This window comes from Platalea leucorodia (genome assembly GCF_965183815.1).
Source record: "Platalea leucorodia genome assembly, chromosome: 2".
Lineage (NCBI taxonomy): Eukaryota > Metazoa > Chordata > Aves > Pelecaniformes > Threskiornithidae > Platalea > Platalea leucorodia.
In genome coordinates this window covers 130,014,633-130,040,797 of record NC_138824.1, presented here as the reverse complement: position 1 = coordinate 130,040,797, position 26,165 = coordinate 130,014,633, and positions in this window count along the sequence as shown.

Here is a 26,165-nt window from a genome sequence, read left to right as displayed (position 1 = left end):
GTGGGGGTTTCTAGACACCAATTACAACAGACCTCTTTCCTTCCAACTCCCCCCCTTCCCCCCCGGCCTGATTCTAAAAGAAATTGACTTTAGGAGAAATTGCAGGTACTCAGCTCCTCTTGGAATCTGGTCCTTACTCAGCTCGGTAGTAAATTTTTGCACATATGTCTTCCTTTCTTCCTCATTTTAGTACTACGAGGAGCATCTGGCCCCTAGAAAGGAGCAGAGGGACTGTACCATTGCACCGGGGTCGGGAAAGAGGTTAACTAGCTGCTTTGTTCAATAGCTGCAGAAACACTTTCTCCCCTTTACGGTAATGGAATATTCCCCCCCAACCCTCCTCCTCCTCCTTCTCCTTGCGAAATGAAAGCCAAGCATGAGCGAGCTGTTACTCTGAATGGGGAAGTTTGGGAAAAAGTTCCTGTGCGACAGGGGCGCATGCATGCACATGCCACATCCAAACCCTGTTTAAAATCTCACTCGGTGGAAAGCAAAACAACAGTCAATCCTTTACTAGGGATTAATTTTAAGGCAGTGTTTAAATGTTCTTTCTTCAATGCTGCAGCATTTTGCAATGCATGCATTTATATCTTCAAAAATTTTTCCAGTTTCTGAAACCTTCCTCTACTGGGCAGACTATCACATCGTACCAGAAAAACTCACCCCACTCAAAATGTAAACGATCATAGCCCAGACATGACAGAAACAGAGAAACAAAAGCTCTCCATCCCAAACTACCATGGATCAGGTTCTCAGGTCAGTCTTAAATGTGATAAAACCAGCATGCCTTATGCAACAGTGTGGCTGCATGATATAGATCAGTGGTCTCCAAAGTGGGGTGCATGCACCCCAAGGCGTGTGTGAAATGACCCATTGGGGTGCAGGAAGAAAATATTAGAATTTCAGTAGTACATTTATGTAATTTGTGAATAAGTAAATATACTTACATTGAGGGTGTATGCTAAAGATTTTTACCGATAGTGGTACACAATCAAAAAAGTTTGGAGACCACTGATATAGACAATCATGTGCTCCAACTTACATAGAAATTCATTTTATAGACACAGAATTCCACACGACAGCGAGCTGCAAATATCCAGACACACAAAGAGATCTCATAATATTTAAAGCAAAAGAAGGTGCAGTTATTAAAACAATGGTCAGAATAGCAAAGCATAATCCATTTCATAAATAATCTCCTCACTGTGTGAAACATGTTAGGTCTTGAAGAGAAAAGAGTTGGAATGTGCAGGGCAGACCACACAAACCAAAGAGAAGAAAACCACCCATGAGAGAATAGCTGAGGAGGATAAAAGGGAGGGGTGAGGCTAAGACAAGGGGAATAGAGTTTCAAAGGAAAAAGAGAGAAAAAGGAGGGTAAGAGTAAGAGAGGTGGGAGACAGAGGTAGAGAAAGCAAGATACACACAGAGCAACTATAAAAGACAGACAAGGAAAGAAAGGGAAGCAAAGAAGAAAGGGAGGAGCTGGGGATAGCAAATAGAATAGCAGGCAGAGGAAAGAGTAAGAAGGGTACTATTTATACATGAGAGGACATGTTTGACAAGCAGCTTTGAAGCAGAACTATTTTCAGTGCATAAAATCTTCAAGATTTTTTCCAAGGGCAAATTTATCACTTCAGAATTCTGAAACAGCACATTTTCCTTCCCAGATTTCTGAAAAATAATCATACAGATCAGTAAATTAAAACCTTATAATATCTTTCTGGAAACTGTATATTATGGCCTTGTTTTGTTTCTTGACGTGTTTGGTGAAGTACAAAGGTATTTTCTCCCTAAGAAAGCCCAGCATAGAAAGAGGAGAAGCTTACAGAAAATTAGTAAGAGATAACTGAAGAGAATTTAGGGAAGCTCAGAAGTGCAAAAGGACTGAGGGGCAGCCCAAGGAGGAGTGTGAAATACCCAACCCTGCAGCTTCACAGTCTCTACACTGGCTCTTGGTAGCCATTAGTATACAGTCATGCATTTTTTTTTGTTTATTTTTTAATCTTTATCACAAATAATGAGATTTTCTACAAGCGAGGAGGCTTCTTACGGGTTTCAGTTCTCCCTTGAAATAAGCAGTGTGTTTCTGCTTACAGAGCAGACTTATTCTCTGCTTTGTTCCTTCTCTGCCGTCACTCACTTCTGCTTAGAGGATTGTTTCCTGAGCTCCAATGGAAATAAATTTAAACCAGAGAGGGGAAAAACTCCATCTACATTAGCTGAATATGCACCCACCTGTATTTTTAATTACTATTGTTATTAAGTATGTGTATCCGTTGTTACAAAAATTCCCTTCCTTAACTATTATATCAACCAGTCTTTATAGTATGACAGTGTATTAACTTTGTTTATATATATATTAGTTCACATTATACACTGTATGCTTGTGAGGTAGTGAAATTTTACTGAAGACATCAGTATTGTTCCTGCTTAAGTAAAAGAAACTAAAGAACAGCCCGGTCCTGGAAATAAGGACTTGGCTTCTTGGAAGCTTAGAGCTGTCCATGAAGGATAAAGGATACCCCTGAATAACGAAGATAACTCCAGCATCCTAGCCCACATCTTTGAAACCCTCCCAGCATTATCTGGTGTTACAGATAAGTAACTCTAGCAAGACTGCCTCCAGGGATGCCTGGATCAATACACAAGCAGCAAGAACGCTGCAAAAATATAGTTGCTTTGCAGAGGTTTACTATGATTAGTAATCAGTAGTGTGGGTGTTAGTGATTAGTCAAATTGTGTAGTACCTGAACATTTGAAGGGTGTAAGAACCATGTGTAAAACCACATTTGAGTTGCCCCAATTTGGCTGCAGCACCTCATACACATGAATAAATATTTACCCTTGTAATTCTATACTTTGCATCTTAACCTCTCTCCTCAGTTGGCATAGGCCAGTTGCAAATTTTCGTGACAGACTCAAAGGTGAAGAAACAGCTAGACTGGTGCCAGTTCACTGGAGCTACAATCCAAATGTTTCTGTATCTATCCATTTTCTAGCAGTCTGCCTATACGATCCAAGCATTTTGACACACTCATCACACAGACTGAGTGCTGCTATTCATAATGCTAACACCCAGAAGGAAAACCAGCCATTTATGCTGTAGACCAGGTTTTGGGGAACGATTAAAAGGAGAAGTAGCTGCCTGGGAATCCATGACTGGTTTTACAATAAGCCTAGCTCCATGCTGGAACTGGGCACTTTGGGTATATTTAGTCAATTCTGTGTAGACCTGCAGTCCAGCTGGGTAAGTTCAATACTGGCTGCTAGCTTTTTACCTGAATGCCCAGACCTAGTAAATTAATTTGAAGCGTACTGGGATGAGACACTACAGGGTTTCTGAAGCTGCAAAAGAGGGAAAAAATAAAATTCATGAGCCCCACAGCCATTGCTTAGGAACAGAAATGTGCTGCCATGTGAGAGAGATGTATATTTATCTTGTGCATATTGTTGCTAAAGTCCTATGAACTCTCTAGAAAGTATGAATGTATAGGTATATCTCTTATAAAGGTATATGTACTTCTTAAAGTCTTCTCTGTATTCTATCAAGCATCTGAGACTAGCCTTTTCTATCTGCTGATCCATATTGATCCATGTCCCAAGCTTGACTCGCTTCCTTTGGAGGTGTGCTGTGTTCCTGATTCTTGACCAAGCATGAGATTTCTAATTTGTGAACAACAGGAACTGCAAACTCTTGTTGGAATAGTTTAGACAAAGTACCACTGTACTTTTTTCTGTATTGTCTGTTTGACTTGGAAGGAAGAGGGGCTCAAATAAACGGCAATTATCCCAGTGTTTTGTTGCTTCAATAAGAGTGTTTGGAAGTATTCCATACTTAGAGCAGATCTGTGCTAGATTCAGGTGGCTGTTGCTCAGCTGAAGAATGACTCCAGAAAGCTGCATAAGATTGCAAAAAGCTCTGTTTTCTGTTGCATGCTTATGCTCAAGCGGAGCAAACAGACCAACAGTTATGTAGATGGAAGCGGAAGTTACATTTCCTAAGTGCCCTGGGATTTAAGCAAAATTGCTCTGCTAATAAGCTCCCATAACAAACAACTTGTTCTTGGAAGCCCAGTAGAAAAATAAGGACAGTAAGTTACTGGAGTTGAAAGGCAGAACAGTGAAGGTTAAACACTCTCAAGAAGCTGAAAGGGAATGGAGCTGAGGTTCTGTAAGAGAATGTAAGGTACCAAGGGACTGTTTCTTTTTGGCTCCCAAACTGGCAGCTTGCACTGCCCTATGTCGAAGTACAGAGTCTCTGAGCCTGCTCGAGGTTACAGTAAGGGGTTATACAACTGACTGCAGTTTCAGTTTAGCTCTTGGCTGAAAAACAAGTAGGAGAGGAGAACTACAAATTTAGTTTGGATTGGAATAAAATTGTTTCTCTTCTTTCTGAGAGAAAAAGAATGTGGGAAGTGTTAAAACATTTAATTTTGTTTAGTGTGAAACACTCCATTTAACTTATTTATTTCATGAGCTCTTCAGAGAAGGAAATGAATGGCTAGATACATAAAGCTGCTGGCAGAAGAAGCGTTTCATGAACAGAACAAGTCTATAGCCTGGCAGTTCCTGGGTCCCAGTCTGTAGCCTGGGTGCCCGTTTCTTCCCCAGGGAATGCTTAATTACTTGTAAGGCATGGAAACGTCTCAACAGGACATATGAATTTCTCCCTTCACTCATTCCATCTCCCATGCACAGACTGGCATACTCGGGAACCTGGTGGTGATAACATATTCGTAGAAAATAGTTTAAAATCACTGTAATGCAAAATGGGAACTGCTTCTAGGGCTGTGGTCCCACAGACATTTCAACCCCACAAGAATACAAACCTCTACTGAGACAGACAACCTTACTCTCTCTTTTCTCTGCCCGGACCTGCATGTCCTCATCACCTTCCCTGCGCTGGCAGCAAAGATTTGTGCAGTGGCGTGGATCAAGGAACTGATCTGGCTGAAAACTAATTCAGCAAAAATTGTATGTAAAATTTTGGAGTATGTGTAGGAGACTTTACGGAGCTGTGCAAATGCTACAGCTGGAAGATGGATGGGAAGGCAGAGGATGGGATGCGCAGGTTGGGGAGGGACAGGCAAGGCCACCCCTTTTAGCAGCAACCTAACTGATGTGTGTTTAAAGTGGACATATGCCAGTCCCCAGAGTATGAGGCCTTTAATACTGAGTATCCCATAATAGGGATGGGTTTTCACTACCCCTTGCTCTTGCAGCCTGTGACTGAAACTGTTCTCTTCCCACCAAGCATAAAGCTGAAAAAAGAAAGAAAATCCTTCAGAAACTATGCAGGAAACTAAACCTAAACTTGAAAATGCCTCCAGAAGTAGTTGAAATGCCATTGTTCAGTAAATCTGCTAAACACTGGGGGTGTGGGGTGGGAAGTCACCCAGGTTAACCACAGTGTAACATGAAAAGCATAAAACTCCTATGTAATAGGCAGCACTCCTGCAGAAGGTGGGTAAGCACCTTGAAGGTAACAGTAGCAATGAACAACTGCTTCTGTTTGTCATGTTGGGGAATGATCTATTGTAATCACCTCAGCTCTCTTGCTTATCATGGAATCATAGAATCATAGACTATCTTGAGTTGGGAGGGACCCATAAGGATCATCGAGTCCAACTCCGTGCTCCGCGCAGAGCTACCTAAAACTGAACCATATGACTAAGAACGTCGTCCAGATGCTTCTTGAACTCTGACAGGCTTGGTGCCATGACCGCTTCCCTGGGGAGCCTGTTCCGGTGACTGAGCACGCTCTCAGTGAAGAACCTTTTCCTAATGTCCAATCTGAACTTCCCCTGATGCAACTTCATTCCATTTCCTCCACTCCCCCCCTTGAGGAAGTTGTAGACTGTGATGAGGTCACCCCTCAGCCTTCTCTTCTCCAAGCTGAACAAACCAAGTGACCTCTTGCTCTCGAGACTTTTCACCATCTTGGTTGCCATCCTCTGGACACACTCTAATAGTTTGATGTCCTTCTTGTATTAAGGTGCCCAAAACTGCAGACAGGACTCGAGGCGGGGTGGACTCCAGCGTAGACTGGGACAATCATCTCCCTCAACCGGCTCACTGTGCTGTGCTTGATGCACCCCAGGACACAGTTGGCCCTTTTGGCTGCCAGGGCACACTGTTGACTCATATTCAACTTGCCATCAACCCAAACCACCAGATCTCTTTCCACAGGGCTGCTCTCCAGCATCTTGTCCTCCAATTTGTATCTATGAGTCCAGGATGTGAACAGAGAGGACTAAGATCTGTGAAAAAGATAGGAAAAAGAATTAAGGAAGAACCTGGGAGAAGGGAGTGCACTTTTGAGCTGGATCTCAAGAGAACAGAGAGCCAGGGGATGTGTTTGAGAATGAGTAATAACATTTTCCTTGAGCTGAAATCAGCATACAAGGGTTCAGACGCTAAAGATAATATGTGGACAGTCCAGCATTTCTTTAGTTCTTTCAAGAGCGCATGTAAATCTAGCTCACAGTGGGTGTAAAATCACATAAAGCACACAATTTAGGAGCGCCTCTTTCAAAAACCACGTGTGTGGGCCAGAGGACGCCAGTTTGCATTTCTGTAATTGAACAGTGCCACCCGGTGGACAGAAGTGGTATTGTTAGCTAACAGAACAGCATGTTAACAGCCAAGCATGCCAAAGCACACCAAAACCTGCAGGCAGGGGTATCAGCTTCCACTGACCTCCAGCTGATGCTTCACGTGAGTACCATTTACTAGAAGGAGAGGTATAAAAGCATTGTGTATAAAAATTTTAGAAATTCCATGGGGAAAAAGAAGCTTGGAAACGTACTAACCTTCTCTGTTTAAGGGTACTTATTAGCACTGCACAGTTTAGGGTAGGTTTATTTGCTTCGATCAACTGAACTCAGTAGAGAAAGGATTTTGAAACTACCTACCATGTTGCTAGCATTGCAGGGATAGTCATGAATTCTAAATGACTATGATTAATCATTAACTACTACCCTGCTGGGCTTCTCTGTGCTGCAGAAAGTATCTTGAAGCAATGGGTGTTCTCTGTTTAAAGTCAGCATTATCCTAGTGACACAGTGTGATGCTACACTGTGGAAAATTAAGTTAGTTTTTAAAGAAGTCTTTTTTTCTATGAGTCTATGATTCCCACTATGATGCTTGTTGAAGTTGTGCTCTTTCAGCCAAGACAGTCAGGGTCCTGGGTGTACCGATAAGCCTTAATTGCCCTGAACAACCTCACCTGCGTCTTCCAACAATGCAGTCTCTGTCCCTTGCCCCAGGAGCTGTATTTAAGCTCAAGCCTAGGCACACATTCCCTGTCTAAGCTATGTTGTAGGTAGTGCCTAGTCTTACCTTTGTTGTTTCTGGCTTGTTGATTTGGTTCATGGATGGAACATGGACTTGAATTGTCACTTTGTATTTATCTTATGATCGGTTGATGGAATGTCTCATTGTCACCAGCCCTGCTTGGGTACTATGGGACTGTGGCTTTGTCATTGAGGATGCTGCTTCTGCCTGTCTTGTGGTCTTACATTTCTTCTCTCATGGGAAGAAATAGCCCTCTTCCCTTGCTCTTATTAGTCCCTGAAAAACTCAACATTAATGTCCTTATCACTAGGTTTTTAAAGTTATTGTCATATATTTCTTAAAGCTAGCATTGGTGGTAAATTCTGGTATAATAATTACATTTTTGTTGGTAAGTGCAATTCATTTCCTAAGTCGTCTCTTGTGGGTTTTACACACTGGAACATTATGGTTGCAACTGGTGAAACGGAAATAACCTTAGAACATTAAAACACAACAGCCAGTTTTTCTTCAGAGAATCATAGAATTGTTAAGGTTGGAAAAGACCCTTAAGATCATTGAGTCCAACCGTTAACCTATCACTGCCAAGTCCACCACTAAACCATGTCCTCGAGCACCACGTCTACCCGTCTTTTAAATACCTCCAGGGATGGAGACTCAACCCCTGCCCTGGGCAGCCTGTGCCAGTGCCTGACAGCCCTTTCAGGGAAGAAATTTTTTCTAATATCCAACCTAAACTTCCCCTGGTGCAGCCTGAGGCTGGTTCCTCTCATCCCATCGCTTGTTACTTGGGGGAAGAGACCGACACCCACCTCGCTACAACCTCCTTTCAGGCAGTTGCAGAGAGCGATGAGGGCTCCCCTCAGCCTCCTCTTCTCCAGACTAAACAACCCCAGTTCGCTCAGCTGCTCCTCATTAGACTTGTGCTCTAGACCCTTCACCAACTTTGTTGCCCTTCTTTGGCCACACTGCAGCACCTCGATGTCCTTCTTGGGGTGCGGGGCCCAACACTGAACACAGTACTCGAGGTGCGGCCTCACCAGTGCCGAATACAGGGGCACTCTTACCTCCCTGGTCCTGCTGGCCACACTATTCCTGATACAAGCCAGGATGCCATTGGCCCTCTTGGCCACCTGGGCACACTACTGGCTCATGTTCAGGCGGCTGTCGACCAACACCCCCAGGTCCTTTTCTGCCAAGCAGCTCTCCAGCCACTCCTCCCTGTCCTGGTTTCAGCTGGGATAGAGTTAATTTTCGTCTTGGTAGCCGGTGTGGGTCTGTGTTTTGCGTTTAGGATGAGAACAATGTCGATGATACACTGATGCTTTGGTTCTTGCTAAGCAGTGCTAAGCTGTTGCTAAATGGTTGCTAAGTGGTGCTCACACTGGTCAAGGACTTTTCAGCTTCCCCTGCTCTGCCGGGTGCACAAGAAGCTGGGAGGGGGCACAGCTGGGGGCGGGGGGGGAGGGGGCAGGCTGGCTGGCTGGCTGACCCAGACTGGCCCAACGGCTATTCCATACCATATGACGTCATGCTCAGTATATAAGCTGGGGGAAGAAGAAGGAAGGGGGGACATTGGGTGTGATGGTGTTTGTCTTCCAAGTAACCATTACGCGTGATGGAGCCCTGCTTTCCTGGAGATGGCTGAGCACCTGCCTGCCGATGGGAAGTAGTGAATGAATTCCTTGTTTTGCTTTGTTTGCGTGCACAGTTTTTGCTTTGCCTATTTAACTGCTCTAATTTATTTTACTTCAATTATTAAACTGTTCTTACCTCAACCCACGAGTTTTCTCCCTTTTACCCTTCTGATTCTTCCCCCATCCCACTGGTGGGGAGTGAGCGAGCGGCTGCGTGGTGCTTAGTTGCTGGCTGGGGTTAAACCATGACACTCCCCCAGCCTGTAGCGTTGCGTGGGGTTGTTGTGACCCAAGTGCAGGACCCGGCACTGAGCCTGGTTGAATCTCATACAGTTGGCCCCAGCCCAACGATCCAGCCTGTCCAGGTCCCTCTATAGGGCCTTCCTGCCCTCCAGCAGATCGACGCTTCCACCCAACTTGGTGTCATCTGCAAACCAATGAACTAAATTCAATGAATGAAGTTTCTGGAGAGAAATGTCACCCTGATAATTTCATTTGGGCTATCTGTGGTGACTTGAGACTAAGTCAGGGTGGTCTTGCATAGGTGTCACCACAGCAACAAACCCCCCTCCCTTTTAGCAGCTTTTTCTTGATTAATATGTGTTTTGTTTTGATCAGCCAGTCAGAACCATAGAGAAGAATAATCTCAAATGTCATTTTGAGAATTTGTCTTCAGGTGAAAACAAGTGTAACAACATAATACTGTAAGGATTTGGCCTTTTGTGCTAACTAACTGGTGTACAAATGCATACAGGGAGATGTGGAGAACCCTAGACTAAGCACTTTAAAAAACAAGGGATCTAGGACTAGAAATCTATTCAGTGTGCCTCTGCCACATGATCTAAAGCCCCTTCAGCTAGTGTTAACAACATTGTCTTTTTCGCAGATAGCAAAAAAAAAAAAAAAAAGGGCAGCAGAGGGCAGCAGGATTCCACATCCAGAGCCAGTAGTTAGTTAGGAGAGACACCTTTTTAAAAAAAATCACGTGAGGTGTGCAAAAGGAAGGCGATGCTGAGTTCTAAAGCAAACGCAGCTCAATCTGAGCATTAGTGAGTGAGGCATTTTTATTCAAGTGAGCTGCAGTGCAGAGTTCTGTGTCAGCAACATCGGAGTCTCTTTGCAGTGACAGGGTGCGTTCAGTTACCAGGGGGAGCTGCAAGCTGCTTACCCGGGAGGTACTTTTTGTTGTGTTGCTGGGTGAGATGCACCATTGCCCTGCAGATCCTGCTTTGCGTTTGTTGTTAGGAAAAGCGCTAGTGATCTCTCATGGAACGTATTTACAAATTCCTTGTTCTCATGTTGACAGTCTCCTGCTGGCTCCTCTACAGGCTTTCTCTCCTACTTAGTGACCACTAGATTGGTGCAAAAGGGTTCTTGGGAGCATTTTAAAGGCACAGTGTCATTCAGGAAAGGCCAGCTCAAGGTCTTTGCCAATGACACAAGGCTATGTTCATGCTTCTCAACTGCATCTGTTCATTAGGTTCCAAAGTGCTGGACAGGGAAAACAACTGGCATGGCTGTAATCTTACCTTTAATGCAGGCTTCAACTTTCATGTTTCCTTTACTTCTGAAAATGCCATTAATCTATCAATAAAAATGCTATGTTTAAGTTTCTCTTTATGCCTCAACAAAGTAAAGAAAGAAACTCTGATGCTGCTGATACAGAACCATGCACTGCAGCTCACTTCCTGCACAAAAGGAGTAACTGTTTTGACAAAGTATAATCAAGTGAACAATAAACAGCTGTAGAAAAGGAAGAAAAAATGATGAACTTGTTGCTGTGCTTTGCAGCAAGATTGGCCAGGGCACCCAAATAAATACATATATATATAGGATTTCTGCATGCAAAATGTGTGGTACAGTTGTACATCCTAATAGTTCATTTTGTGGCTACTTGGAGAGGAGGACATAGCAGACAGCTTGTCTGTGCACAAAATGCAGATGAGGAAAAGGATACCTCCTCTACAGTAGCAAATGTAGCCTGATTGCAGTGAGGTGCTTTCTGGTTTCACAATCAACAAGATGAACGTGGATGTGGCTGAAAGATTTCTGTCTGTAACTGCAACAGTTTGCATCCTTGACTAAGTATTCTCTGGCTCAGAGAAAAAAATTAGCTTCAAGAAAAGGCTGCAGCTTCAGATAAATACGAGACTGTTCTTGAGACAAATGTGGAAGCTTAGAAACCTCATGGTGAGGTCAAGGACCAATCTGACATGGTGCCTTTGATCTGTTCAACTCTGTAGTTCAACAGCTTAGCAATGGTCTTGAGGGTCTAAACAGGAGTTCCAGAACAAGATAAATCCTCTTTAAGGGACAGTCAGAGGCCTCTGCAGGCAGGCAAGAAGCTGGGTTCTGGGCTAGGGAGTGGTTTTGGTTTTCAGACCTCACCCAATGGTAAGCAGAACAGCTGTTTGTTGTGCTCATGGCTAGCTGTGAGGCTTTTGTGCTAATAATGGAATGCTCAGAGATAATTTTAATGGTCTTTGTGCAAGAATGACACACAAATTCATGAAGCATACCATGCTGGAGGGAAAAATGCTATCTTGTAGGAGAGTTTTCAGGCTCAGGAGCAAAAGAGAAAGGTGAGAAGTCCAAAACCATTTTTCCACCATCAATGCAAACTAATGGATTAATAGATGGTCCCTAGCCTGATAGACTAGTAGGCAGTCACTTTGTGCAATCTGCCTTGACAGGAACTCTGTGTTGCAGGCAGCCCTGGCTTCTTCCTCTGTGCTGTGGCCCATTCTACCTCAGACACATTGTGTCTGCATTATCGTGTTACCCAGTGGTAGGCTCTGAGCCAAATGACTGCTCTGGTGTTGAAGCACACTTTGGGATCCTATGTGAACCCCTACCAGGAGTGCTTTGGAGAAACTTCAGCATGGCCTGGCATTTGCATCCTTGTCTAGTGCTCTCCTACAGCTATTCTGGATGATCATGCCCACAGTTATGGTCAGCCTGATGGACCAGTAGTCTTCCTTTGCTTGTCAGATGGTGTGCCAGGCAATCCAAACTTGCACAGCCAACCAGAGGCTGGGACTAAGCATGCTGGTTCTCAGCAATCCTCTACATGTCTGTGGTTTGTGTTTGAGTTCAGAGAGTCTGGTAACAACTGAAATCACTGTTCCTTATGCTCAGCATGTTGTAAGTCTGAGAAAAGGTCTTTGCAAATCCTGCCTGGACCATCTCCAAAGCTAGCTCCTCCAAAGTCCAGCCTTCAGTTAGGCTGGAAACCAGAATCCCAGGAGGAACTGCTGGCCTGGTCACCAGTGACAGGCCTATCAGTCCTGAGGAGTGTTTGAGCATGCTTGCCGGTTTCCGCTACAGGCCAAGCTTGCCCTGTGTTTCTTCCCTCCAGGTCAGTTCCTTGTATACTTTAGCAGACAGCCCTTGAGAGGTGAGCTGGCAGGCTGGAAAGACTGTAATCTTTGGTGGGGCTTGTGAAAGGCAAGGCACTAACTACAATATGACTTGCTTAGAAGAATGAATACTACCTGGGACTATGAGCTTTTACGTCAGGGTCGACGTGACCTGAAGACCCAACCCAAACCAGCTCCTACCAGTTGAGAACACCCCATACTGACAATAAAACAATAGGAGATTTGACTTAAGAAACCAGGCATATAACCACAGCCAGAACAGCAACTGACTAGAATCCAGTATAAAACCATTCCACCTGCACGGGACATTGGTTTAGGAAAATGAAGATTAACACAGCACTGACCATACATCTACACCACCTGCATGAGACAAGCACGTACTTAGGCTGCATGGGACAAGCACATACTGATTATGCAAGCAAGAGTAACTGATTTGCCCACCCCTTAACATGAGTACTTTGATTGGTCTGCACAACTGTGTTGTAACATATATAAACCCAGCTTTCCTCACTATCAGAGTCCTCTGTGCTTTAAACTGGGGCACCTCTATGCACACAGCTAATATGAGAGAATAAATCCCCTTGGTAATTCTATGCTAAGTGTCCTTCTCTGCTGGTTAAGAACTGACTTCTGCAGGTTCTTGGTTATGAGGTTACTTTTTTTTTTTTCCCTCTGGAGCAGAGTACAGTGGCTTCTGTTAAGTCTGACCTTAGGGAGGCTGAGGGAGGTTTAGAAGAGAGCTTCTCTTGACATTTCTTGTCCCCTCTGGGGTCTTCTTTGGGGCCCTGGGCAGCCTAGGTTTTATTCCCATTGGGTGTTCAGTTTCAGATTATTCCCAGGTGGGCCAAGAGACTCCTTTCTTCCTGCTGGCTTGTGTGGTTTCTGGATGACTACAGGGCACTGAGGCTCTGGGAGCACTGTTCTCTGTGGCCTGGCTATGAGGGTCTGTTCTTTGACTGTGGCCTCTACAAGTACGGAAAATAAAGCTATTTTGTCCACAGTAACGTAGGTTTGCTTTTTTTCCATGAATAAGCTAGACTTAATGGCTTGCCTTCTACCTCAGTGTCCTAGGGACAGGCCTGAATCCCAAATTACCTTTCTTTTGCTTTCTACAAATCCATTTCTTCTCTCTCCCTCACCTCTATCCTAAAAGGCAGCCGGTGTCAATCTGCTGACCTTATAATGATATTACGTCTATGATAGCCTAATATTTCTATCTACTGACTTTCTGTCATTCCCTTGATCTGAAGTGTTTTTTAGTGAACTGTTGAAATTCCACATTTTCCTGGGCTTTGAGTTTCTGCCTGAGCAAGACCGAATCAATAATTGTTTTGAGCAAAGCATTTTAAGAGGAGAGGTAGTTGCCATATGCAAAGAGGTTCGTGACTGACAAAGAAGCTATAACTCTGCCTAGTCAATTCAGGGTATCAGAATCCTATAGTCAAGTTATTACGCAAAGAAGAGCAGAAATGAATGTGAAGAATTCATGTTTAAAGTAGATTTATCTGTTCTTTTGAAGGTGGAACATAGCTTGTAAAAGGAACACTCCAGGAGATCGGGACTAATTTGATATCCAGTTTTTCAGTAATTCGCTGGTAAAATGATTCTGTGGAAGATTAATGTTGAAAAAAGCACCATAAGAAAAGCATTAACTTCTGATTTTTCAGGAAGATGGAAAGGTAATGGAAGAGGGAGGACCAGGAATAGAGGGACACCCTAGTAAAAGGAGGGAAAATAGGAGACACCGCATGACCAAATGAAAAATCCAGAGGAAAGAGTTAATGGAGATTGGTAAAAGAAGGTTTTGTGGGGAAAAATAAAATCAAGGCAACAGATAGAACATCCGGCTTCAAAGTGCCTAATATCTCTTGTTGAGATCAGTGCTGTTGCAGGACAGGAAAATGCTGATGTGGTTGTTGCTGTGTATCCTTACAGCTGCTGCATATAAGAACAGAATTGAGCTGTCAGAACCAAGAGGTATGTCTTCTCTCTTTTTCTCCTTCCTTCTTTCAAATGAGCACTCTCAGACCCTCTACTAGCCTCCACATTTCATTTTTCAGCTCCCGGGATCATCAGTCCAGCTTCTTGGAAAGCTACAGCAGCAATGTTTATATGAACCAGCAGTTAGCCCATGAGGAAACTTTTCAAGCTCTGGTGGTTTGTGTTGCAGCAGACAGTGCGAGTATCCTGCACAAACATGTCGTGGCTAGTTGTCAGAAGAGTAAGTTCACGGTGAGCACAAGGAGCTTCACCAGTAATGACACAAGAGGTGTGTTACTGCTGCCTGGAGCCTCATCCTGAGCCAACTGAACTCTTGCACAAAAGCTACCCTTGACCCAGCTGAGCAGAGCTGTGCTGGTTTCAGCTGGCACTTCCTATCATTGCTGAAGGTAAGGACCTTAGACTACTTCCTGATAAATACAGGCTATTTACCTCTTGTTAATGCTGGAAGCTGAATGGAAAAGGAACCCTCATTACTAAAGTCTTCTCAGAAGTTTTATTTCAGATCACAAAGACAATTACTGCCAAGCTCCAATGAAATTCTGAGTTAATCAAAAGGCTTTTTATTGATTTTTGCCGATATCTCTGACAACTTTTGTTCATTTTTTCATCATTATTTTACATTCAGAAATGGGATTCACTGGAAAATATACAACTGCCTTCTCCTTAAGAGAGTTCTCTAAGATCTGCATTTTCAGGGGGCGTATAGAATGTGGTTCATCCACCTCAGTCTAAGGAATGCTGGTCAGTGAGAAATCCACAGAAAGGTGAGCCCTCAAGTGTGTTCATGCCCTAGGGAAAATAGGATCAGCTCATGATCAGCTTAATTATGTATGACAATTTCTTTTGACTCATCCTGCTTATATTTATGCACTGAGATGTTATTAATGAACAGGGAACAGGTTGTTCTTACATTGTTACTTAGACATTGTGACTGTTCACTCAACTGCTCAAATTTTGGCTAACCCAGTTCATGCTAAGGCCTGATGTATGCTGGGAGCAGGGCCACTAGGTCAAAGGGAGAGCACCATGTGGGTGGGACAGATGCCCAGAAAGAGCTAAAGGGCCATTATGCAGCCATTATCACCTGCAGAGTGCTGGCTCCTGCAGCCATTGCCTTTTGTCTGGCAGTTTCTTCAGAATCTGTGAACGTATGGAAATGGTATAGACCAAACCTCTAAGCTGGAAGGTGTAAAAACATCTGGTTACTCAAAAAAACTTTTGAAGCAGATCCAACAGCAGCTGGACTGCTGAGGCTTTCATGCTTCCTGGTGTGATACAGGGGATGCCTGCACCGTGACAGGGGAGGAAGGATGAGGGATGAGCACTCGCACCATCGGCTAGGTAACTAATTTTTTTTTTTTTTTTTGCTCTTAAGTGCACAAATTAAGAGTTATGGGTTGTAAGTTATGAAACCTTATGACTTGAATGGTGAATAAGTGAATTCATGTGATGGACTAGTCTAGGCAAAAGGGGATTGAGCCCCTGTTTGTCGTGTTTGTTGCATTTCTTAATGAGCTCATGAAATAAAGTTTAAATCACAGGGTATGTTGTCCCGTAAATTTGAGATATCCAAATGGACTGTGACAAGACATTTGATTTGACAGCTGCTTGAAACACTGAATATATCCTAATGCTGCTCTATATGCATTCTCTTCTAGACATACTTGACATCTTCCCTCAGGTCAAGGCAAACAAAAGGGTAAATGATATGTAGGAGCTTGTTTGAGGGGCGGAAGAATGTTGAAGGTTTTCAAGTAGGAAAAAACAAGGCTGTAAATAACATCTTCACTGGTCTGCACTATAACAGTTGTTTAATATAAATAACTGCATTTTCTGCTTTTTTTTAGAGTATCTGAATACAGGTTCAACTATAGTGAATAAGATGAATAAGAGGGCTCCTTTAGCCCTCCTGATGGTAGGAATTCAGCCTAGCTGTTCATAAATCATTTTATGTAACTGCAGAAAAAAAGATTCATTGATTTTAAGTCTCTCATATTCGTACTTGTCTGCATATGCAATTTTAATGACATATTTGATGCCATCTTCATTAATGTTCTAGGTTAAAAGTGTAGAAAAGTTCATAGAGTTTGATTAAAATATAATTGTGTTATCGCATATTGCATGTACATCATTATAAGGAGATTCCTATAATCACACTGTTCCCCAAACTCTTTTTTAGCTTCAACTAAACACCTTCAAAAGCTTGTAAAGAAAAGATAATACGGATTGTTCTGTGGTTTCAAGTATATCTGTAAAGTTCAATAGTGTTACAACTATGGAGAAGCCCTTATCTTAGTTATGGAGGTTTATTAATGTTTATTTAAAATCCTTCATCTTTCTCTATGAAAAAGTCAAGGCACGCAAGTTTAAAAATGGAGCAGTAAAGATCTATGTGTTCTTTAGCTTGTGAGATATTTTCCTCTTGTCAGAACTACCCTGATTACTGACAGAACATCACCATAAATACGGGTGTTTATGGACCTAATTTTTATTTATGGCTCCCTTCTTCTTTGCCAGAGGAGAAGTGTCTTAAAGTGAGTGTAACTAATTGCATGAGTTCTTTTCTCAGGGTGTGATAAGAATTATGAAATATAATAGGGTTTGTGTACATTGTTGCACAGTGAAAGGCAGCCTGATAAATAGATTACACTCATCAAACTAGGAAAAAGTTATTAATGTAATTCAGATTCAGCCCACCTTCCCCTCCATGTTTAACTGTTTGCAAAACCAGCTTCTGGTTCATTTTAGCCAGTATGTAATAAAATTCTTGGAATAATCTGAACAGTGTAAAAATGGATAATTGTGACATATAGAAATAGTGGTATTCTTTCTTTCTTCCAGTAACAAGCACATTTTGAGTGCACATATCAAATATATAACTATATCTGTTAATTAAAAGTACCTTAAATATTGTCAATTTATGCCGTTGTCTTCTAGTATCATCAGCCAGAAAGATTTTCTCCTCCTCCTATATAGTCCTGCTGACCTCATAAAATGCAAGCTATGTTTCTTAGTCCTGCTAGTGTGTGACCCTCACTTTATTCACTGCCTGGCTATATGTTATTTGTATATTGGAAGGATGCTTCTTCACTTACATGAAAATTGAGAGATATGTAGCTTTTGTTTCCACTGCAAAGTCTTTTATTAACTTCAGTGACAGCAAATATACTCAAAATCAATATTTTGAATATTAGGTATTGCTTAAGTGAAGGACATGGAGATACATTTGCTGGATCTGAGTCTGTAGTATTGCACGTCAACTAAACTTATCCTTTCCTTGACTTTCTATTTGGATATCTCTTTACATAATCTTCCATCTAGCTCTCTTCTGACTGAGACAATACATCTGTCTTCTGTCTGTGCTCTTTGCAGTTTTGTCTTCTCTCTCACCAAAGTAGTTGCCGTTGATAGACAAGAGAACTTAGATTTATGGCAACCTTTCTCTTTTACTATTCCACTCATAATGCTGTCCATTCTCCCACTGGTTCTCTGTTATAAAGCATACACGAACTGGTCTATTAGGCAGAACCAAAGCAGCAGTAGGCCTGCAACACGTTTGATGGTGGTAGTTAAAAGAGGAGGCAGGCTGTAATAGGAGTTGGGATCAGCTGCCCAAGGAGTCATCAGTCCTGGAGGACATGATGTTCATGGCTCCTAAGTAGTGTGATATGAATGACTAAACAAGGATGAATGGGAGAACATGGTTTGTTCTAGTTTTGATTTGCCAAATTGAAGGAAGCCTTCAGTATAATACCTCTCATACTATATGCGTGTTTGAAAGAACAGAAGGTAGGATTTGTAGGATGAGGTCATGTAGTTCATCAGACCAGATGAGTGAGTGGGGTAGTCTGAGATTTTCTTGTGTTCTTAAGCATTTACAAGATGACAAAAAGTAGTCATCTGAAGATCTAACAACAGGTTGCTTTCTTATTTGGAGATGAACAAAACTACAGTCTGATCACAGCTGTGAAGCTTGGCAGGTCTTGATGCAAAAGGATTGTGTAGTTGGTACAGGCACAGAAAACCATTTAGAAACAATGAGTTTTACTTGAGTGGGAGGAAGAAAAATAAGGAAAAGAGGGGAGAAATGAAGTAATCTGTAAGAGTGTTGTATGGAATCTGTAGAGCACATTAGGGATAAGCGTAAGGATATCATAAATGGCAGGGGGAGACAGAAAGTCTGAAATGGTATTTGATTCAACTGATCTGTAGCTTTTACCTGGCTGAAGGAAGGCGAATTATCTGAGATCAGTGGAGTTGAAGGAAAGAAAGATACCTGGGTATCTTTGCTTCTCCTTTTTATCATGACATTCACTAAATATATGAGCAAAGTGAGCTGCCAGACATGAGAAAACCTTTTCCTTTCTCTATTTTTTTACTCCTTCCTGCTTTATTTCTCTCTTTCTTTCTTTGACAGGTGGACACATTCAGATTCTCCACCAGGAGGGGTACAGAGGCTATCGTGCATGCACTGCTTCCGACAAACAGTCCAGGGAGCTCAGATAATGTTTTAGTGCCAGGCAGCAAAAGAAGTATAAGTTTACACTGAATATAAAATCACTTTATCAGACAAAAAACATAGGGATGCATTATTGTGCCAGGAGCCTTCAGTATGACCAAGCACATGCAGCTCCTGTGACCAAAAAAAAAAAAAAAAAAAAAAAAATCTCCTTTACTCTCGGCCGTGAGGAGCTGAACAGACCAAGTTTCAGTCAGTAGTCCAGTTTCTTTCCCTTCCACCCTCACCAATGGATATTCCCTGGGATATACAGTCCAATCCTTAATTCTGTTATATGATTAATTAAAAGGATCTGCTGTTAGGCAGCGTTTTAGTTACTTCAGAAATCCAACTCTTTTCCTACAGAGCCTTCTTGGAAGCTGAGATCTTTTCAGTACACAAATAGAGGCAAGCCTCTTTTTGCAGGAAAAAGCAATGCAGACCAGTCTTCCTTCCTTCCTTCCTTCCTTCTTCCCTATCTCCCTCCCTCCCTATCTCCCTATCTCCCTCCCTATCTCCTTCCCTCCCTCCCTTCCTATCTTCTTCCGTCTCCCCTCTTCCATAGAAAACTTCCTTGTCCCTTTAAGGAATGATTATAATTTATTCCCCTAAATATTAAAAAAAACCCCAAATTTAATCACACAGAAACAAGGAAAACTGAAATGAAACACTATGGTCCTGTTTCTGAAACACATGTTCTTGGAAGCTCATGTGCACACTGGAATTTTACAGCTCTTACCTCCAGAGGAAGAGGACCTTATTCCATATACATGCTGATATGGTCTTGGAGGGATAAGACCTCCCAGTGTGAACTGAAAAATCTTGCAATAAGATGTGTGTCTTTTTTTTACCATCTGTTGCTGTTGATGAGCTGGAGGAAAGCAGGGCAGATGATTGTTTCTCTGTCCTCATAAAGAGCATGATATTTGTAACTTCTGTAACATGTTGGGTGTATCATTTGGTGAGGTTTATTACTGTTGTCCAACCTGGCAGGAGAAAGGCCAAGGAAATGACAACTACATAGTCTGGACAAAGAACAAGAAAGAATATCTAATGTTTTGTAATTGGAAAACATGAAAATGTGTACATAATATCTGAGGTGTTCTGAGCTGTGGTAATATTATCATACAAGGAATTGAAAATGCAGTTTCATGTTAGAACTTGGTGGACTTCAGAGAAGGTATCACGAAAGGGAGTGGATCCTGTTTCCTGCCACCTCCAGTCACAGGTTCCCACCCTTCCCCCTCCCTCATACCTAATGATTAGGGGACCACTGGGCAACCCAGATCTTCTTACTCTTCAGGTGGAAAATGAATAATTTTGACGTGTGTTATGCGTGTTAGTTTTCTATGGTCAATAAAGTGTTCTGACTCATTCTATAGCCACATAACATTACAATGCAATTACAGTGCAGGAGACACTTACTAGCAGAAAAGCAAAAGTATTGTATTCAGCCACTGTGCAAGGTTTGACAGAAATTGCTGTAACATTAACCTGTACCTTTGGGTTAATCTATGAATGGATAACAAGGCTTTATAAACTGAACATTGTTATTTCAATCCCAGACTAGCAGAATATACAAAATTTCCTAATTTGTAAATGTACGTTTTAGTTTGACCTGTTTGTATAGATACTGTTATATTAATGATTAAAGACTCATCTCCACAACCACATAGTCAGAGGAACAAAGAGAGGCAGGAGAACCACCTCTAACCTTATCAGAAATCAGAGCAACTTCATTTAGCTCCTCCCAGGGCTATCATAGGAGGGTGATTAGACCATTGTCCAGGGATGAAAGCTATCCAGGTGAGTAAAGGAGACAGGTTCTTTGCAGCACTGGAGTGTTACTACCTACATGGGTCTGAGACTCATTATGGGATGCAGGAGAAGAGCATTTGAGTATCCTACAAAACTTGATGGGAGGATTGTTCCTCCATTTAAGGGTGGAAACAAAGGCAGGGAACGGGAGGGATCACAGTGGCTTGGGGAGGAACAAGCATGGGAAAACAGAGGAATTACAGCACAAAAGGGGCCAGTCACGTATAAACAGGTTACAGTTTGTGTACTTGTCTGTCCATGCCCAATGTCTGATCACCATAGTCTGTCCTGTCTTATTAAACTCCATTTCGAACTATTTTTGTGGGTGACTGGGCTCTCTCTTCTGTGTGACTGGAGGTCTAATTGCCAACAACTGGAGTCAGACTACAAGTCCTATGGGCCCATGTAATTGTGGTGCCATCAACTGGAATGAGTGAAGGTCTTGAGTGGCAGCAACTGGAGTGGATACCACAGGTCAGAGGGGCCAGCAACTGGAGACATGAGCAGGATGCCCTAGAGAAGAAGAAACATTAGTTTGTATTCGGCAAGTGAAGGAGAACATCTGGACCACAGAAGGTCGTGTTTTAACAACCAGACTGCATGGGCAGCACATAACAGAATGCCTGACAATACTTCAAAGGAAGTGAATGTGATTTTTTTGTGCTATTGGATGATTATGCTTAGCATTTTATTTCAAGGTGTATATAAACTCTTGGAACATCCCTACAGACACCTTTTCTTCTCTTGTAGAAGAGTGTGTGTGTCTCATTATCATGAAATAAACCTTTTCTAATTTTACCCTTGTGTCCCTTACCTCCTTGGTCAATGTCCCAGATAACTTTTGTGACACTACCAAGCAGACTGCATGTCTAAGGCCTGTTTCTGGGAGTTCCATAGTGTATCTAGAATAGAATAATAGCATAGAATAAACAGAATAGTTTGGTTCAGTTGGAAGGGACTTATAATGATCATCTAGTCCAACTGCCTGATCACTTCAGGGCTGATCAAAAGATAAAGCATGTTATTAAGGGCATTGTCCAAATGCCTCCTAAAACTGACAGGCTTGGGGCATCGACCACCTCTCTGGGAAGCCTGTTTGAGTGTTTGACCACCCTCTTGGTAAAGATATATTTCCTAATGTCGGGTCTGAGCCTCCCCTGAGGCAGCTTTGAACCATTCCCATGCATCCTGTCCCTGGATACCAGGGGGATGCGTGGGTGCATGCGCACATGCGAGGGGGCGCATGAGGGTTTGCATCTGTGAGTGAGGGGGTCTGTACCAGGAAGTGGTGTGGGGCTGCAGGCCTCCGGCTCGTACGTCTAGGTGCCAGTGCATGAGGATACCAAGGATCCACAGCCAGCTGCTGGATAAGCTGATTGTCTAAGGCCACCTACTGGGGAAGTCCACGCTGTGGTTATGTACAAGTTTCCGGCTAACAGACCTTCATCCTGATCAGCTACGGGATGAAGGTTTGTTAGTGCCATCTGTGTTTGCATGAGTGTTTCTGTCTGTATTGATTTGTGTGGCTAGCTGTGTGTATATGTATATTTGTATTGTGTATGTGTTGGTGTGCCTATTGGGAATATGCACTCAGCCTTGCTAGTGGATGAGCCTAGAGATGGGGAGCTGCAGCAGCCTCACCACTATTGGGCTACCTGATTTCTCAAGTCTTAACTAACTGACATAAGTACCTATATAGGCCTCTCTATTTAATTTTGCACTGTGATTTAAGCTACATTAATATATTTTCATGTCTTGTCACAAGTGCAGAAGATGGTTTGAGATGATGTTTGTTTTATGGTTGAAATCATGGAAATTCTTTAACCTCAGGATGTTGTTAGATCAGAGGATGGAATTAATCAGATGGAGAATGGGGAGGAGAATACCATTGAAATAGGATGGTCGGAAGGGAACAAAACAGTGATACATCTGTTTTTACTTATATTAAAGTTGTCTAAGAGGGGGAAGTGGTATGTGCAGCCCTAAGTGAACTTGACGTAAGTCAGACCAGAAATTTGAAGGACAGACTAGAGTGACCAGGATAATATAATAGAGAATACAAAATATTCAGTCAAGATAAGCTCTGATGATGATGGAACAATACTATCTGCAATAAGAATTTAGAAGTGGTTCAAATGAAAAGAAGCAGCTGTCTCAGTGAATGTGGATTGAAATTCTAGGACTGAGTAGGAAGATCTACATTGCCAGTGGCCTAACAGTAATGGCAACAGTCTTGTGCTGTGCTGAAACTTCCATGACCCTCAGGTAGATTGAGCAAGTAACACACAGGGATCTGAAGCAGAGACGCTACCAATGAGTCAGGTATCTCCTGAAAGGAAACCTATCACTCAGCCCTGAATAATAGGAGCATTCAAAATTCTATCAATGAAGAGTGCTAAGAGGCCCCTGCAAATGAGCTAAATTATTTCTCAACATCTGTTGATGCTATGAAACAGATGAAATCCATGCTAAAACCCATACTGAAATCCTTCTTTGTGTAACTGATCCTCACTAGAAGTGTGTCTGAAATTGAATTGACCAGAGAAGAGGCTCTGGAACAAGCAAACGATACTAAATTTCCATCATCAGATCTTTTTCAGGTAAAAATCCCATGAAAACACAAGTCTGTAACAGCTGGCAAGAGTGTGTAATCTCTCGTGTAAAATGTCCTTGATACCTATGACTGGAAGGTGGCAAATGTGACACTAATTTTTAAATAAATGGGAGGAATCTAGAAAAAAAAGGACATATTTTCTACATTTCATCTTGGCTTTTTTTTCCTGACAGGATGATAGTTAGACAAATTAACTTTTTTCACAAAAAGCAGTATCTTTGCTATTTTTTTTTTTTTTTAATTGTAGGTGTAATACTTCCTTTTGTAAAAAAAAACCCCACATACTTGTATTTTCTGAAGCAGTTCTCAGCATGCTTTGTTCTTGTAAATATTAACCTTGCTAATATTTTTTTTCCACATTTTGCAATTTCAGAGTCACACAAAAATCACAAAATAACTGGCTAAAAGGATAAATCATGTCATTTGTGGGCAATGGTGCAGTTATGGGACATGGCTATAAGTGTGTTCATATGTAACCTAGGTATACCATGCATACAATATCTGAATATACTGGTCCAGCTTTGTATAATAGCCTGTTAGGATGTAGCAGTGTTCAGTGGTCTGGTCTCACAGATAGTAGTGCTGCAGTTTTTCAAAACATTTGCCTTATATGCCTTCAGATGTAGCTTTCATATGTTCCTGGATACCAAATTGATGAAGCCCATGTCGCAGACAATCATTCCCACTGAGAAGAAAGTAAGCCTATCATAGCACTGAGCTGATGATTACTCAGGTCATGTTATGCTCAGACCCACAGCAAGACATTTTGATACCTTTATTTTTACAACTTCATCAGGCTCCTTCTGACTCAATCCACCTTCATGGATCTGATACTGCTTTTTCTGTGGCATCATCATATTTGTCTCCATGTGACATCCTCTTTCTAGATCTCCACTCCAGGTAAGGTCAAGAAAAGGGACAATAAAGCGCGTGTCCTAGCTTCTGAGTGGATTCACAGAAGGTAGATTCACAAAGGTATATAAATGCTTAATTAACTTTTTAAGTACCCAAGGCAAATTTGAGCAATCATTAAGATGGTTAGAACTTTGTGCTTTCACATTTTTACTGGAAAGAAGACCCTGACAAATAGGTTTCTGCCAATATCCGTGTTCAAAATAGTCTAAACCTTAAGAATGGTAGAGCAGCTTGGTGCCTAAAGACTGGACTAGATATGCTGCGTAGGTGTTTACCAGTCCAATTTCTCAGATGTACGCAGGAAGTCCAGCCTCCCAACAAACTCACTGCCAGGATTAGGTGATGAGGTCTCTTCCTCCAACTGCCCACACCTAGTAGTCCTAGAAGTAAAATACGCAGCTGGAAATTAGCAGACTAGATTTTATTCCTCCCCTTGCTTTGGCCTTGACTTAACCACTGCTGTGTAACAGGATGTTGTGGATCAGCTTTTCCTCTTGAAATTCCTTTGCTTTGTATTAAATACTTAAATATTTATTGATCAGACATAGAATCTGTCCCATGTGAAAGGTGTAGGCTATAAATTTGTATTTTTTATATAGCAGGAGAAAATTTGTCATTAATTACTTTGTGATACCTTACAACACAGTACACTAGATAGTTGGTGTGTCTGGATTCAGATCCTGGCTTGAAAAATTGACAATGGGGCTTTGAATCTAGACATTGTCCCTGAGTGTTTTACTTATCATATTGCTGTAGACCACTCCTCTGCCCCTAGTCCCACATAAAACTGGAGAAAAACTCTGTGTGTTCTGTGTGAAAGCAGGTTTTGCTTTCCAGCCCATTTACCTGGATCTTAGGACAACTTTTACAGCATGTCTACATCACTAGTTAGGTACCTCATCAGCTGTTTCACAAACGAGTTCCCTCCCTCAGCTGCATTATGTTGGCTTTGTGAAATCCCATTCTTAATATCAACTCTGAGATCTTTCTCCGACTGATAAAAAACTTGTGTATTTATGGGTCAACACTTTCAATTTCACAGTCACCAGTTTAATGACAGACATTGATGTATCTCTGGTGCATTAGTTCCAGTCCCCTTTCCATGCAGTTCTGCCAACGCAAAAATAGAGAACTGTGGGAAATACAGCCCCTAAGGATCACTGTAAACACTGATTCATTCCACTAGATGGTATCCTTTTACTTAAATAAGACAGAATAGTTTCAGTGGCACACATCTGAGGTGGTTTGATTTTGACATTGGTCTCTGGGGCCTCATTTCAAAGCTATAGATGGCAAATATGACTGCTGTGATGGTTCCCACTGTGCACCCAAAACACCATGGTAGAACAGTGATCAGTCTGCTTAACACAGATTAAAAGATTGTGTCAGACACAGTGATATAACTCTGAATCCTGGAAGTTGGATTTATAATCAGGACAGATACTGCTGGGACAACTAAGGGAAAAGAAGTTGTTAGATATTTGGTTCAGGAATAACCCAAGTTTCCTTCATTTTTGGTGTGTGCTAAGGCTACAACAGTGTCCCATATTCCCAAAACAAGATCATGAATGCTGGCTCTGACAGGTGAAGGAAGAAAAATAATTGAGGTATGAGCATATGTATTGTATTTGTCCTTTTTCCAGAAAGAAAAAAATCCAGCAGTCACAAATACAAAAAACCCCACTTTACTTGGTTACATTAAACATTTTCTGTTGTATTCTGGAAACAAAATATCAAAAAGTAAAATAAAAGACTCATACTTTATTTACTCATACAAGAGTAAATAAAAAGACAATTGTCATATATGAAAATATTGCATCTGATAGAATAAGAAAAACTTCCACCTGAGTCAGTTTGAAACTCTCTGTGTGTTTTCAACAGATAAACTCCAAAAAAAAGTGTTTGCTTGAAATTTCTTGCAGGAAGGAGATTGGTTTTCAACATAGATCTAGCTGTTACAGAGATCTCTGCTATTGGTTTAAGAGAAACATGCGAAACAGACC